This window comes from Phoxinus phoxinus (assembly GCF_949152265.1).
Source record: "Phoxinus phoxinus genome assembly, chromosome: 8".
NCBI classification, from domain to species: Eukaryota; Metazoa; Chordata; class Actinopteri; order Cypriniformes; family Leuciscidae; genus Phoxinus; species Phoxinus phoxinus.
The window spans coordinates 8,394,225-8,412,305 of record NC_136883.1 but is presented as its reverse complement, the minus strand read 5'-3'; the positions used below and the strand labels follow the sequence as shown (position 1 = coordinate 8,412,305).

Genomic DNA, 18,081 nt, shown 5'->3' with positions numbered 1-18,081 from the left:
TGTTTTGCTATACTTGTGAGGACATTCCATAGGCGTAATGGTTTTGATACTGTACAAACTGTATATTCTATCCCCTTACACTGCCCCTATCCCTAAACCTACCCATCACAGGAAACATTCTGGATTTTAAAAATGTTATGTTTTTATGTTTTTTAAGCTATTTGAATTATGAGGACTCATGAAATGTCCTCATAAAGCACATTTAAGTTGTAATACCAGTTATTATACAAATTTGTGTCCTCATCAATCACATAAACAAGAGCAGACACACACACACACTATTGTTTCACTATATTAGTGAACAGGTCTCAATGCATATTTCCATTGAGTTCAGGTTAATGATATTTCCTGTTGCCTAACCCTAAAACTACCCAACACAGGAAACTTTTGGCATTTTTACTTACAAAAAAAAAAAACCCATCACTTTATGATTTATAAGCGGTTTTCCTCATGGTGACCAAAATGTCCCCACCAGGACAAGGATTTCAGATATTGGTATCTTTGTGAGGATATTTTGTCCCCGTATGGGGTACACCTGAACACCCAACATGTTGGGTTTACATTTTTTATGGGGACTTTCCATAGACATAATGATTTTTATACTGTACGAACTGTAAATTGTATACTCTAACCCTAGCCCTAAACACAACACTCACAGAAACCTTTTACATTTTGAAACATTATTACTGTCAGGATACAAGGCACACAGAGATCGAGGTAAGTGAATATAACACAGCTTTATTTAATGTTGCAACAAATCATGGTGAGTATCAGGAGCGAGAAGACGTGAGGAAACAGGATGGGGGATCCACAACAGGTATGTTCAGACACTCCAGATAAATGAATCACAATCTGTTCTGGGATATGAATACTGGTCTTTTCTCTTAAAGGTTCTGGCGTTGGTTCAACGGGTGGCAAGATGATACAATGAGACACTGGAGATCGCTGGATGTCAGGTAACACGTGAATCCCAACTATGTTCCTGGAGACCACAGATCAAGAAGTCAGAGATTAGTAAATCACAGGTGAGTATACTTTCTGTTCAGAAGTCACAGGTTTCTCAAGGAATCGGAGACAAATGATTTGAGTCAGTTCCTGTTGAAGGCTTGACAAAGAACTGGGGTATTGCAGCGTGTTTTATGTGTTGGTGGAATGAGGTTGATAACTGTGAACAGGTGTGAGTAATTAGAATTCTGGGGAGAGTGATCGTTGTGTGGTGAGGGAGGCTGAGTCTGATTGGTTCCTGACAATTACTCCCTACCAACCAGGGCAGGGTTTCCCAAAAGCATCGTAAGCTTAAGTTGATCGTAGAACAATTGCCACCAATGGTCTCTACGATCAACTTAGGCTTACGATGCTTTTGGGAAACCCAGCCCAGGACACATTATGAAATAAATGTTTTTCTCCAAAACACGTTGGCCACAATTATTGGCACCCTTTTATTTAAATACTTTTTGCTATCAACAGTACTTGTCAGACTCCAATGACAATCTAACTGAAAATACAGATGTGCTGCGAAACCACTTTGCTCTGCTGAACTGTCGCTCTATCTCGGACAAGGGCCCCTATCTAAATGAACTTATTATTGACACAAACCTGGATATGATATTTTTTACTGAGACCTGGCAAACACCCAATGATTTAACCCTCTGGGGTCGGCAATCACGCCGGCATGATCTGCTCGCTTTTTTTCTTATCAGTGCAAAAGAGATTCAAAATACTCTGTTGGTTTTGATCTTACATTTAAGTGTTTTACATCATTCGATCCAGTTAAGTTTCTATTTTTTTTTGCATACTCACAATAAAAACAAAGTGTTGTGTCTTTCGCCAAATAAAGAAAAATAAACATGATGCGAGTTCTGCCTTCTCTCTGTCAGGGAAGTCCATTCTGAAACGCGTCCGAAAATGAACTGTATCTCAGCGAATACTTGTCACTCAGGAACGAGAGATTTGTCTTTATGAAGCTAGAATTCTCTTCTTTTAAATGAAGTAATTTATAATAAAAAAAACACATATTCTTAGTTTATGTAATCCGTTTGAAACCAAGGAGAGGCAAAGTTTTTCGTTCTCCCTTCATTATTTTTATTGAGCTGAGGCCGACACGCCCCCCGGCGCCATTCACATGGTAATAGTTGAGGTGATCTACGCATCGCACACGCCCTCCGATCAATGCCATGAAAACGCAGTCTCTTCGTCAGATTCACGGTTAGTTCATCGCGTTTTGAGGATGGCACGCTTCTCCGGTAAAGTCGTCCTCCAGATGATTCTGGACAGCGAGGAAGAATTCACCTTTTCCTCAGAGAAAGATCGCATCTCAGACGGAGAACAGCTGCATTTTCAAGAGTGAATTGATCCCACAGAGGATACAAGTTAGAGTAAGTTGTTTAGTGTTATATAATTCTTTTTCTGATTATATAGAACTTAAATGAATTTTCAGACTATATTTTGCTTAGTTTTGGTTAGCTTTTGACATCTTACAGGAAAGATTGCCTTACAATATCCCTAACATTCGTACATGGTCGTGTAAACTGTTTCAATGTGATATTACTCTCTAAACATATTTGTATTAGGCTATATTTCACTCCGTTTTGATTAGCTTATGACACTGATTATCATGCTAAAAATACAGACTTTTGCGTAATATAGCTTATTTGCGAATATCTGCTTAGGTGTAAATATGATTTCGTGCAAATATATTTCAGCCACCGGTAAAATGTGATAGGCCTATAAATACTAGACATATTTTTATATATAAATGTTTGGTTTTGGTTAGCCTACGACACTTATCTTGCTAAAATATAGCCACAGATGATTGTGAATACAGGTGTAAATGTTTGAAATGCTCTAAATGCGTGCGGTCTATATGGCCATCAACAGCTCGCGGTGACGCGATCTATGGCCCATAAATAGATATTTCTCCGTCCTATGGACCATTAACAGATATATAGACTACATGCATTGTGCGTCCATACCCATTAATCGCCCATCTTTGGATAATGTATGCTAACAGTTGTTTTTATTTTTTTAGGAATGTGTCTGCATCACACTCTCCTTCTGCAGCACAGCAGATGGGCACGCAGGTGTCGTTCAGTTCTCAATTGAGAATGATAGTAAGTGCACAGACGTAATATTTTACTGATGAAATGTAATTGTTTACATCGTCATAATATACAAGTAGGGCCTACCTATTCTTGTGTGTAATTACAAAAACTCAACAGATGTGACAAGGAACATGTCCAAGCACCTGTCCCGAAGAGAGCCGAGGCAAACAAGCAACAGGTCCAAGTCCACCCTGTCATGGAAAACCGAGACTGATGTGGACATGGTTCCACAGACTGCGCGATTCCTGCCCGCACGGGAAACTGGACTGCAACTGAGCTCTGTTGACTCACATACGCCCATGAGTCTGTTTGTAACAGTATACACTACCTTTCTTTCTTTTTTTGAAAGGATGTGTTAAGTTATATTGTTAGGAAAGATTTCTATTTTGAATAAATGCTTTTCTTTTTAATCAGTGAATCCTGAAAAAAGTATCACAGGTTATAAAAAATTATTAAGCAGCACAACGGTTTCCAACATTGATAATACCTGATTATCAAATCATGATATTAGAATGATTTCTGAAGGATCATGTGACACTGAAGACTGGAGTAAGGATGCTGAAAATTCAGCTTTAATCAAATAAATAAATTATATTTTAAAGTATATTAAAATAGAAAATCATTATTTTAAATTGTAATAATATTTCACAATATTACTGTTGTTTCTGTATTTTTGATCAAATAAATGCAGCCTTCTTCCAAAAATATTAAAAATGGTAATGTCCAAACGTTTGACTGGTACTATATGTTTATATATGTACGGTAGCACTGTGGTCTTGTGAGGCACAACATTTAGTTCCTCCACATAGAGGAATTACAATAAAAACAGATTGAAAAACAAAACCTTTGAATCTCTTCTCATTCTCAGATTCTCCTCTCTGCCTCAAAGCACCGTGATGGGGGAGTGTCTATTGTCTCCCCTCATTCATATTCATGGCCATCAACACCCCTACGCATAAAGCAGTGCTGGCACAAAAACTGACTTACAAAGTTTAAATCGTTATATTGTTGTTTTGTGAAAGAGTGATCAGAATGATTTTCACATCATTTTGTAGTAAACATTCTAGCCTACAAGAATGGTAACTCAAAAGTCTTGTGCCAAACTATTCAGTATGAGTTATATGGGCTCATTGCAGTGACCATTTTTTTCCCAAAACTTACTAACCACGCATAATATTTTTTTTCTATAAAATGCAAACATGTAACTTCCAGTTTGCTCACATATTATTGTAGCAGAGTTTGTGCTGAATACAGCATAATTATGAGTTGGCCAAAGGTATGTTGTAAGTAGCTGAGATAAGCACAAATGTCAGGGCATGTCAAAACCTCTCAAGGGCCCCAAAAACCCCTCAGACCCCAGAGGGTTAATTTCACCTGTCCATCTGAGATATTTGATTTGTACCATTCTGCTATCGCTGATGTTTTAGACGAGCATGCTCCAATCAGGACTAGGTCTGTTCCCTTGTCGCACTCCTCACCGTGGATTAATGCTGAGCTACGTGCTATGAAAACAAGAGGGAGACAACTTGAACGCCTCTATAGGAAAACCGGTCTAACTGTACATTTTCAAGCATTTTCGGACCATATTGAGCATTATAAAATTGCCTTGAACACAGCTCACTCTTCATATATTTGTAAAATGATTAATAACGTAAACAATAGACCAAAAACACTCTTTAACATTGTAAACAAACTAGTCCAGGCACCCGCGCATCACGCCTGTCAACAAGAATCGGATGACCTGTGCTGTTCTTTTTTGTACCACTTTCAGGGAAAGCTGGATGCTTTACGTGGGAGTTTTTGTGATGAACCAACCTCTTCTACTTGTGAGCAAGCTCAGTCTATAACACTTAATAACTTTACATTGATCAACCCCATCTTAATTAGTGAAATAATACAGAAATCAAATTCTTCTTCATGCCCGCACCAACAATCCTTCTGAAGCACTGCACCTCTGTCATTTCTGCACCTATCTCACATCTTGTGAATATGTCACTTCTCTCTGCCTCTGTCCCAGTTTCACTAAAGATGGCTGCAGTTACTCCTATCCTTAAGAAAACAAACCTAGACCCAACTGACTTTGCTAATTATCGGCCCATTTCCAATTTACCATACGTCTCAAAAATCTTGGAAAAGGTTGTTGCCACTCAATTGCAGTCATTTCTGTCTCTCAATGATAGTTTGGATTTATTTCAGTCTGGTTTCCGCCAAAATCACAGTACTGAAACTGCATTAGTAAGGGTTATCAATGACCTCTTACTCTCTGGTGACTCGGGAAACCTCTCCATACTTTTACTACTCGACCTCAGCTCAGCTTTTGATACTGTCTGTCATAAACTCTTACTGAAGCGCCTCTCAGAGATTGGTATCTCAGGAGCTGCGCTATCCTGGTTTTCATCCTATCTGACAGACAGAAAATACTACATCACTATGCACAACTATAAATCTCCCACTGTCATTTTAAAACAAGATATTCCACAGGGATCAGTTCTCGGTCCATTACTGTTTATTATTTACATTTTTCCCCTCGGACAAATTATTCGCCGCCATGGTTTTCAATACCACTGTTATGCCGACGATATTCAGATTTATACCACTTGCCGTCCGGACTCTATTCACCAGACTACATCACTATCCTCATGTATTAATGAATTAAAGACCTGGCTGAACTGCAACTTTCTCAGTTTGAATCTGACTGAAACAGAAATATTAATTACTGGTCCACCATCTCTAACAAAAAATATAACTAATATTCCCACACTTGACCTTGAAGCTATCCATTTTTCCATCTGCCACTGTCAAAAACTTGGGTATCACTCTGGACCCTTCACTGACCTTCGACGCCTATATTAGTCAACTCTGTAAAGCTGCATTTTTTCAACTCTGCCGCATTGCCAAACTCCATCCCTATGTCACCCCAAAGGACGCTGAATCGCTGGTACATGCGTTTATCACATCTCGCCCGACTACTGTAATGTTCTTTTTTCCGGACTACCAGCACACTCTATCTCACGTTTGCAATATATTCAAAACTCTGCCGCAAGATTGCTAACTTACACTAAACGATCCGCTCATCACTCCAATTCTGTTTGACCTCCACTGGCTACCCGTGTCTTCTCGTATTACTTACAAAATTCTTCTGCTTACCTTTAAGTCACTCAATGGTCTTGCTCCTTCATATCTCTCTGATTTACTTTCTTCTTATATTCTCCCTCGACCTCTCCGATCTTCTGGCTGTGAACTCCTCTGTGAGCCGAGATTTCGCCTTTCATCCATGGGTGGCAGGTCTTTCTCGGTTATAGCCCCTAAGCTATGTAACTCTCTTCCATTGGCTCTTAGGACAACAACAACACTGCATGAATTTAAGTCTAAACTCAAAACCCATGTGTTTAAAAAATATTATCCGTCATGACATGTTTTCTTGACATGTTTTTCTTAACCAGTTTCCTTACGCACCATTAGTCTGTTGCACCAGACCTTTGCTTCAGCTGCCGATCTTCCATGCTGTCTCTAAATAGTCTTGTTTTGTTTCTGTTACTGTTTCTGTTTGTATTCCACTTGCAAACCGATATGCAATTGCAATCGCTCGTTTCTTGAACTGGGCAAATGTCTATTGTCCAAACGTATTGTTTGTTCTTTACTGTCATTGTGATGATTAATGTTGTTTTTATTTTATTTTTTTATTATTGTTTCTGTTTACTACACTTGCACTGCGAAACGCAACTGCGATCGCTTGGACTGGGCAAATGTCTATTGTCCATTCATGTTTGAAATTATTGTTTGTTCTCTACTGTTATTGTGAAGCGTCCTTGAGCTTGGGAAAGGTGCTATATAAATTAAACATATTATTATTATTATTATTATTATTATCTCCTTTTGCCAAGATAACAGCTCTGAGTCTTCTCCTATAATGCCTGGGGCCTATACCATGAAGCCGGTTTAGGTGGCTAGCCAGCTATGTTTCAGCTGAGTTTCTGCCAACCCTGGGTTTTAGGTACTATGAAAGTAGCTCGGCTTTAATCGGTGTTCGTTGCCATGGTATCTTACGCTGCACGTTGATAGTTGATAGCTAACTGATAGTTACTTGTATGAAAGATACAGATTTTCTGCGGAAGGAATATCTTATCTTTGCGAACTTCTTGAGCCGCACATAAAGAATTTAACACGTCAAATTCATTACTGTACCGCAAATGGTAGCCTATATTGTGTTGCGTTTTTTGCAAGTGGTAGCTACATACTTGCACGATCGGTGATGCACAGAATCTAGGGGTTTGTCGAACTATTTGCAAGGTGGTCCTCGCTCTGCAAGAGTAATAGTTTCATTAATAATGTTCCCCGGACATATATCGACCATGTCCATAAAAGAGGGCTTTTATAAAATTGCCGCTTAGATATATTGATAGGGTGACATCACATGAACAAATTTTTTTTCTTTCAAAAAGCAAATTTCACAAATGTACTACATGTTAAGAATTATTTTAAATCTTTTTTATTATTATTCGGTTAATCTTATGATATGATTCCCTATAATTATTCGGTTAATCTTATGATATGATTCCCTATAGAGTCATTGGAGCAATAGACTGCACACATGTTGCAATCTCCACTGCTCTAGGAGAACATGAGGATTATGTTAATAGAAAGTCCTTTCACAGCCTTAATGTTCAGGTAGAGATGATGTGAACATGTGAAATTATTATTTTCTGTGAGATGAATCTTTAAATTAATAGTAACATTAACAGATATAACAATGATCTACTTTCTGTGAGTCTGTGTTGTGTCAGCACTTTGAGGAAAGCAAGTTAAATTTGGTACAGTACAAAACACTGTTAATTTGCAACCTACACAATAACAAGATAAAGTTGCATTAATAAGTATTCATGCTAAAGTGTTACTTGGTTAAATACTGAGTAATACATACTGAGATCAGTTTAATCCAGCTGTTTGATCTCCAATTTGTTTTTTTGTTTTTTTGGAGCCTCCTCAGCTCACAGTCAGGCTCCTTTAGTGTGCAGTCTAGCTCCATAGGTTCCTTTTGTAAAGGGCCCTGACTGAGTCTGTTTCCACCTGAAACATAATTCCACCACAAACATGATCATTACAAGTTTTCTGGAGGCTAATCAACTCACAAAAAGTTCCTTGACATACACCTGTAATTTATGTCAAGGGTTTTAAATCCTTGTTCACATTTCTTCTGAAGCCTGTTGAGGTAGAGGCTTCAGTTTCTGTGACAGGTTGTGAAAAATCCTATAATAAAAGAGATGTGTAAGGGCCAGTCCCTGTTTCATGCCACACATTCAAATGTTTGCCTTAATAAAAAGCCCAGTGCATTCACCACAGCAACTGTCTCAGAACACAGACAGAGTGTCTTCATCATTTCCTCCACCCTAATAAATAAAAGTAGGCCAATATAAAGCATAACCGTTATAAAGCAGGTTATGTTTCTGGTGTTCTGTCTGCTGCATACTGACCTCTGTGTGGGAGACTGTGTGTGTGTGCTGGCTTCAACAGAGACACTGCATTTCCCTCTACTGCAGAACATACAGTCAGCCATATTTCAGACTTAAAATAGTAATGTATCGCACACGTACCCAGTGTTACTTGCTTAGAGGAGCCAGCACCAGGGTCAGACTGTACAGCACCTGTAATCCCATCCATTTTATATATTATAAAAATATAGGCTTTATTTCACACACACATACATTCATAGCCTATGTATAATTTTACATTAATAGCCTATAGAACGTATTTGTTTAGCTTACACATTAACGCAATCAGCAATCTTTCTCCAACAGTCTTCTCTTGCTTTGGCAGCAGAGACCATATTGTTTCGAGCTTGTAATATATATTTAAATTCATCGTAATTCTGAATGATTATCTCTTGCTCCTCCGAGGAAAAATATATTGCTCTCGCTCTATCCATATCGAACGCGATTGGTTGTTCGGTGCCAACGTCACTTTGGTATGTGCACGCGCTCGTGGAGTAATCATAGCTTAAGATCAAAGCCTGAGTTGACAGAGAAAGTTGATGAGCTGCGTCATGGTACCAATAAAGCCTGGTTGCATCGGTTTGGTTTTGTCAACTCAAAACTAATCCTGTAACCCCGAGTTTGTTCAGCTACCTTCATGGTACAGGCCCCTGATGAGTTTGGAGAACACCTGACAAGAGATCAGAGACCATTCCTCCATACAGAATCTCTCCAGATCCTTAAGATTCCCAGATCCATGTTGGTGCTTCTTCTCTTCAGTTCACTCCACTCATCAGGTCAGGGAACTAGGGCGGTCATGGCAGAAGCTTCATTTTGTGCTCCGTAACACATTTTTGTGTTGATTTTGATGTTTGTTTAGGTTTTGATTTTTTTGATCTGTTTATAATTTTGATAGAATCCACGATGCTGTGTATCTGAACAAGATGTCCAGGACCTCCAGCAGAAAAATATGGCCACAACATTAAAGATCCAATGGTATATTCAATTGTACTATATGGGGTACTTTTTATCCTTGTGTGCACCAAACCCATCTAGCGTGTTTGCTGCCAAAAAGCTATTTTTTTAGTTTCATCTAACCACAGAACCCTGTGCCGGTTGAAGTTCCAGTGGTGTCTGACAACTGAATTTGCTGAATAGTTTGGTTTTGGATGAGCGAGGAGAATTTGTCTTGAAACCCTCCCAAACAACATGTTGTTGTTGTTGTTGTTGTTTTGGTAGGCTTCTGACCCCAGGAATCAAGTAATCTCTCTAATTCTCCATCTGTGATCCTTGAAGAGTATTTGGCCACTCAAACTCTCCTCCTCATCGTGCATTAAGACAATATAGACACAAGTCCTCTTCCTGGTAGATTCGTAACATCTTTAGTTGATTGGAACTTCTTAATAATTGCCCTGATGGTCAAAATGGGGATTTTCAGTTCTTTAGCTATTTTCTTACAGCCACTTTCTATTTTGTGATGCTTAACAATCTTTTTATGCACATCAGAACTATATTCTTTGGTACTCATTGTGATGGATGATTAAAGGGATACTTCACCTCTGGAAAGGTGTATTTAAAATGGCTCATTTATGTAGTAGAAATGTGAAATTATTTTAGAATTTGGAGCCTTCTAGACTGAGAAAAGCCAGAAAATTTATTTTTGGCTCATGTGGGTATAAGACAACAACTCCCAGAATGCACTTGCTTCGCTGCCCTATGAGGCCTCTCCCAAGCCACGCCTACCGGTAAGAGCGCAGTTAAACAACTAGGCTAGGCTACTAGTTGACTTGAAACTTAAAAGATGCCGTTTTATCGTGAGTCTCCGTGACAAGTCTGCCCGGGATTGTCCGGAATTGGCCCAAAATGTCCGGGATTCAGCTTTTGCGTTCTACAGTCGCCATTCATTATGTTTACTGTGGTGAGCAGGACAAGGCTGAGGGCCGCAGGAGAACGGTGCGAGGCCGGTGGCCTCATGAGACGCACCGGTCTCGTATCTCTCAGGCAGGAGTGGGAATTTTCTTAGCAATGCTAAAACGCTCATCAACCGATCACTTGTTTAGCGTTCATGTAAACACTACATTCAGATTCACCAATTGGAATGAATTCAGTTAGATTGAAACAAAATGTGTGTTAGATGTAGAAGTTAGATGTAAACAATGAATGGCGACTGCAGAAAGCAAAAGCTGAATCCCGGACATTTTGTATGATCTCGACGGCCGGACATATCCGGGAAAAAAGGATGTATGGTAACCCCTACTACTCAGCTTTCTCCACAGAACAAGAGCCTGTTAGCTTAGCTTCCAAAATAAGATGGCTGACACTATTTGTACATTCTGTGAGTGAGATCCTACCCTCTATGGGCGGGTTGAAAACATGTGGAACTAGCTACTACTACTGGCTTTAGTCTATAGCCTCTGGCAAAAAAATCTTCAGATGATGCAAAATTAAGTTTTTTGCGTCATCTGAGGATTTTTTCCAGACAAAAAAATACATAAATCTCTCGTCTCAGGGGGACATGAGGGAGGGAAGCATGGTAATTCGAAAATACTACAGGTTTTCTACTGATACAAGCTTAATGCTAAATGCCAAAGTATCTCTTTAAGGGAATTTGGCCTGTGTGTTTCCTCATATTTAGACTCCTGTGAATCAAGAAGTCAGAGCTAGACAATTTCATGTTCCTACCCTGGTGTGCAAAAAAAAAAGGTAAATATTAATGGGAATGTACTTCAGAGATATTTTACTCGTAAAAAAATCTAGCGGTGCCAATAATTGTGGCAAACGTGTTTTGTAAAAATATTTCATAATGTGATTTCCCCCACACTTTCAATTATTTTATTTCAATGAAAGGTTAGATTTTTGCAACAAAAAAAAAAAAAGAAAGATCTGAAGGATAAACAATGCAGATTTATTTTTTTACAGACATTTTTGATAATATATACCAGGGGTGCCATTAATTCTGATCACAACTGTACATTCATATAAAATCAAATGAAAGATTTATTAAAGCATTACAATCACACCATTTGTTCACATTATAATTTGAAATTAGGCCATAGCTATATTATATGGCCATAACAAACTTGCATTTTATCTTGGTATATGACATGGTTGAATAGAGTTCATGGATAATAACTGCTCTCTCTCTGCGCAAGCAAATTTGTGCTGTTTTCTTTTTGTTGTTTGAAGTTCAGTGGATCGAAGTTACAGAAGGTCTTTTTGTAAATATCCACTGCTTGTTATAGAGAACTGTGGTTAGAATTATTATACAGATAAACAATGCTAAGCATGTGATGCAGAACTTTGCTCTATTTCTAGTTTCGCCTCTCGTGAAGCGGAATTTGCTGAGGCGTATGATGGGAAGGTGGTTATGTCCGCTGAGGTGTGTGTGTGTGTGTGTGTGGTTATACATGTGCTGCACATATATGCTCTTGACACAATTTAAAAACCTGTAATACACACAAAATCTGTTTGCTTTGACTCAAAGGGTCAATGTCTGTTGATTGAATTTATTGAATTTGAGTGTGTCATAACGGTCTTGCTCAGAGACATTTTAAGACACTAACCTTTTGCAAATTTTCCATCAGGTATAATTTTAAACACACTGATAAAGTGGCAGAGAACACATGAATGACAACTTTCGTTTACACTTTATTTTAGGTTGACATTAGATTACATTGTACTTACTCAGATAAGTAGGGAATAATATTAATTACATGTACTTACTCTATTTATTTTTTATTTTTTACTTTAAACTGAGTTACATGTTAGGGTTTGGTTTAGGGTTAGTTGTAATTATGCATAATTTAGTAAGTAGCCTACATTTAGTAGCGTATAACTACGTCACTAAATGTTTTTCTTTAACATTTCTTTGGTATGGCATTACTCGTACAATAATTAGAAAAGACAAATTCATCTCCCTGTGATATATTCTACAAAGTATTCAGTAAACAAATCATTGTGTGTGTGAACACAGAAATAAAATTATTTCAGATTTTTTATTTTAATAATTTCAGATTAGGGATGATGTGTTTAGGCCAGTTTAATCTATTTTAAGCATTTGCATTGAAGTCCTACTTATCTGATAAGAAACTCAATGTATCTCATATGTCACTCATATGTATCTTTGTGAAATAATTTAAAATCTGACATACATAACGTACTTGGTTACTAACGTAACCTCGGTTCTCTCTAGAAGAGGAACGAGTACTGCGTCGAAGACGCTACGGGAAAGTTTTTCTCGAGATATTGAAGCCAAAAAATGGATCCTTAATTTTGTAATAATGTAAAATGCTTTGCAGCAGCATACAACCTTAGGCGGAACAGCTTGCGCGCCTATTGGCTGCTCTGTGGCAAAAGCAGCAGCCTATGCAAGGCCTCTCATGACGCTTGACCCAATGAGGACGCTTCGCGCCCTCTGCATCACGTCCCGCCAAAACAGGCGTGGCCTAGGCCTATAAATATCCTAGCACGGCTGTATCACTCCGATTTTCAACGCCGAAGCGACGCAGAGTGGTATGCAGGCACGGCACAGAGACGCAGTACTCGTTCCTCTTCTAGAGAGAACCGAGGTTACGTTAGTAACCGAGTACGTTCTCTTACGAGAGTTCTCTCGTACTGCGGCGAAGACGCTACGGGAACCCCGTGTAAAACGCTGTGCATGCTGAGATCCAACACAAGACACCCAAGGGCGCGCACGCTGTCAGTGAGTGATGTTTAAAACATTTTGGCAATCTGGGCCGTAAAGGAACGGAGCAGAAAACACCATATTGTGTCTTTTTAGACCGAGAGCAGTCTGGCCTGCAAGGCGGGAACCTCTAGGTTATAAAACCTTATAAATGTAGACGGGGAGGCCCAGCCTGCCGCCATACAGATATCTTGCAATGAGATTCCACAAGACCAAGCCCACGAGGAGGCCATGCCCCTCGTAGAATGTGCTCTGATGCCCAATGGGCACGGCAGTCCTTTTGATGCGTAGGCTAGCGCTATGGCATCCACTACCCATCTGGACAGGCTCTGTTTTGACGCAGCTAGTCCCTTGGGACGTCCGCTGAACGAAACAAAGAGCTGCTCCGTCTGTCTAAAAGCAGCGGAGCGGGACATGTAGGCTCTTAACGCCCTAACCGGGCAAAGGAGGCTAGCGTCGTTTTTTCCTCGGAGGCCGGCAGAGCCGACAGGGAGATAACCTGAGCCCTGAACGGTGTGTTGAGGGACTTAGGCACATACCCATGTTTCGGCTTTAGTAAGACTTTAGAGTCATTAGGCCCGAACTCCATACATGACGCTCTCACCGAGAGCGCTTGTAAATCCCCCACGCGCTTCACTGAAGCGAGAGCCAGAAGAAACACTGTCTTGAAAGACAAGTGCTTCATGTCAACTGAGTGCACAGGCTCAAACGGGGCACCCTTCATGGCATCCAGTACCGTAGAAAGGTCCCAGACGGGGACTGAAGGAGGTCTGGGAGGATTCAATCTCCTAGCTCCTTTAAGGAAACGAACAACCAGGTCGTTCCTACCAAGTGATCGGCCAAGCGTTGGATTGACGAACGCTGCTATGGCCGCCACATAAACTTTGAGCGTGGATGGGGTCCTACCCTTATCCAGCAGCTCCTGTAGGAAGGAGAGAATCGCCGTCTGCAGGGGTGATACACCCTGGGCTGAGCACCAGCCAGAGAACACAGACCATTTAGAGGAATAGAGCCGTCTAGTGGACGGGGCTCTAGCCTGCTCGATCGTGTCTAATACTTCCTTCGGGAGGTTAGCGGGTACCCGTTGATGGCCCACACATGTAGGGACCAAAGCTCCGGGCGAGGATGCAAAATCGAGGCCCTGGCCTGAGAGAGGAGGTCCCTCCTCACTGGTATTGCCCATGGAGCAGTGCTCGTCAGCTGCATCAGTACTGGAAACCATGCTTGGTTTGTCCAGAACGGAGCCACGAGTAGCACTGAGCATCCACTTTCCCTGATTCGCTCCAATAACTGAGGTAGAAGCGAGACAAGAGGAAAGGCATAGAGCGGGCAGCGGGGCCAGGCGTGGGCCAGTGCGTTCTTGCTCTTTGAGAAAAATTTCGGACAATGAGCGTTTTCCTGAGATGCAAACAGGTCTATTTTTGCTCTGCCGAATGTCCTCCACAGCAGTTGTACTGTCTGTGGGTGTAGAGACCACTCTCCCATAGGAATATTGTTCCGTGAGAGTCTGTCCGAGCCGACACTCAGGTACCCTGGCACGTGTAGCCTACTGCTCTCAGCGAGAGCAGGTTGTGCTGGGCCCAAACCAGGAGGCGTTCCGCTAACCTGTAAAGGTTTCGGGATTTGACACCGCCCTGGCGATTTATGTAGGCCACTACTGACATGTTGTCCGAACGGACCAGGACGTGATGTCAGGAAACACGCATCACGTGGTGGTCCCCGTCACTGAGTGGAGCTCTACACGAGCCACAGGAGGTGCGAGGCATCTTGAAAAAGACGTTAGGCACTTTTAGCGTGAGGAAAAAATGTGTGACACAGCGGCGAACACACACACAAAACACACACACTTTGAAAGGATATAGAATTCCACGGCGGATAGCAATGCAGATGTCGACCAGCGGCTTCAGTTGAAAAGGTGCGTCCTGCAGTGATGCTTTGACGACAGCTGTGGCGGCTTCCTCTCAGGATCCAGCGATGCGGGAGCTTCGCTGAAGTGTTGAAAATCGGAGTGATACAGCCGTGCTAGGATATTTATAGGCCTAGGCCATGCCTATTCTGGCGGGACGTGACGAAGAGGGCGCGAAGCGTCCTCATTGGGTCAAGCGTCATGAGAGGCCTCGCATAGGCTGCTGCTTTTGCCGCAGAGCAGCCAATAGGCACGCAAGCTGTTCCGCCTAAGGCTGTGTGCTGCTGCAAAGCGTTTTACATTATTACAAAATTAAGGATACATTTTTTGGCTTCAATATCTCGAGAAAGAATCTTTCCCGTAGCGTCTTCGACGCAGTACGAGAGAACTCTCGTAAGAGAACTGCATTTGGCTGTTCAGAAACAGAAAGAAGACCAGTTTTATATATTTTTACCTATCAAATAAGGTTAGGATACTGCTAACACAGTTAAATAACGTAATGTAACATTCTGCTAACCTGATACATGTATCTCTATAAACATTTAGTAGCCTATGCTTACAAGCATTACAAAGATATTGATTAATTTATACATTTTTGTTGATATACAGATATACATGCAGGTCATAGCTTTTTTTCAAGATAAAGGTAAATAGTTGAAAAGGAACATTTAGTATAGTATAGTATAGTATGTAAAAGATGTTTTGGACATAAATTCTATAAACTCAAAAATAGTAAAGTTTTTTACTTGTGGATCCAAGTTCAAATATCCTGTGTTTTGAGTTAGGCTGAGCATTAACATTATGGTGTTGTGGAACTTTCGTATGACTGATTTGTGTATCAGTTTGTTAAGAAACTGTAAAGGTTATGTAGAATTAATTCTACAAAAAACGTTGTATATACTCATTGAAATGGAAGAAACTTCACCCTAGATCACTCTAATCACTAATTACTGATCACTCTTGACTTAAATCATAACACAACTTTTTTTTCAAAATCAAAAACAATACATAGAGCTAAAAAAAATTTGTTTAATTCTGAATAACAAATTTGTCATCATACAGTTAGTCCCTGTGCTTTGAAACAAACATTATTAAAGTGCCTCACCAGTGATCAAATTGAGCATGGTCATATCATGCGATTTACTGATTGAGCCACAGGAAGGCTTAAGACTGCTGGAAGACCAATTCTTCATACTCCTTATCTGTGAAAAATACAAGTCATTTGTGTAATGCAGACATAGATAGTCATTGTAATTGTGGAGCACAAAATGGCCAAATTTCACACTAGAAATACAAGATGATATTGTTTGTTGGATAGGCTAATTACTGTGTTTTTTTTAGTACTGTAATATTGCATTAAAAAAACACAACAGTACTAGGAATCTTTTAGAGTGCAGACGTACCGATATCAGAGAACTCTTCCCTCACTGAGACATAACTAAGCCATCGTGGACATTGATTTACAGCATTTGCATGGAAAGTCAAAGAAATAAGGAAATAAAATAGATAAGACATCAATAATCTGAAAGCTGACATGATACATATGTAATCAATCAGAGACTGGAGTATTAAAGATAGAACAGTGCAAGGCGTTCGTTCGTTCGTTCGTTCGTTCGTTCGTTCGTTCGTTCGTTTATTCATTCATTCATTCATTCATTCATTCATTCATTCATTCATTCATTCATTCATTCATTCATTCATTCATTCATTCATTCATTCATTCTCTTTTTTACTGGCTTACCAGACAACACTTCGTATTTCATCAGTACCAGCTGTATCAGGTTTGGGCACTTCTGGAATATAAATTTGTAAGAGACAAAATTTGCTCAGAACAGAAGAAAAGAGAACAAAAACACCCTATAAAATTTGGAAATTGGAGTTAAACAGTTTTTAGTCCATTTATTTAGCTTTGAGGTTATTGGTATGGTAGTGGACACCTACTGTAAATGCTTACAAAATTAACTTTTAGCAGATAAATATTTAAATTGTACATATTTTACTATGCATCTCTTGTTTCTGTGGAACACAAAATAAGAAAAAAAATGATTTTGTCCATACGATGACAGTCAATGGCATTCAATATTATTTGGAGCCCAGCATTCTTCTGATTCTAATAATCTTTTGCATTCCACAGAAGTCATACAGGGGTGGAATAACATGAGGGTTATGAGTAAATAATGACAGAACTGTCATTCTTGGGCAAACTACCCCTTCAAAATATATAGGCCTACCATTGCCACTTACATTTATGTACAGAAAAATATAAGCAAAACTTTTAAGAATGACTATGGGAAGATAACTAAGCAACACAAGTTAATTAATATTCATGAGCTCAGTTGTTATGTATAGGGACAGCGTACCCATTTACACCCCCTCTCCTCCCCCAACTACTTCTGTCACTACAAACTGGTCTCATCCAAATCTCCTGTTGTTAATAGAAAATAGTTTAACAAAGCAACAAGAACCACACAATGAATACCTCCGTAGAACATGTAATTTCCTTTAAGCTCCGTCTCATTCAAGGATCTGTTGATAAGAAATGCATCTCAATTTTATTGAATATCGAATATATTTTAATTGTAAAAAAATCTCAAACTGACCTTTCCTTGTGGAATCCAAGGCATCCTATTAGAAACAAAACGTTGTGAGTGTTAGGATTTAAACAGAATTTTTCAAGAAAGTGAAACGTGTCAATGTTTGCATTGCAATGTTTGAGGAGAAAATGCCACAGTACCTCTCTTTGGGATCACTGCCCACATTCCCAGAAACAGACTGAGGAGCAACACTATGGTAGACCACATTATTATGACAATTATGATTTTGTCAAAGCCGCTGCTAGATGCCACTGTCAAAGTTGACGCCACTGTCAAAGTTGACGCCACTGTCAAAGTTGACGTCACTGTCAAAGTTGACGCCACTGTC

At 39.8% G+C, this 18,081-nt stretch overlaps 1 protein-coding gene across 3 annotated transcripts in view; it reads right to left on the bottom strand.

The window, feature by feature from the left end:
- LOC307003355 (CLOCK-interacting pacemaker) overlaps positions 1–18,081 on the bottom strand; it is a 350,350-nt gene that overhangs the window by 252,117 nt on the left and 80,152 nt on the right. The gene's annotated exons all lie outside the window — the stretch shown is intronic.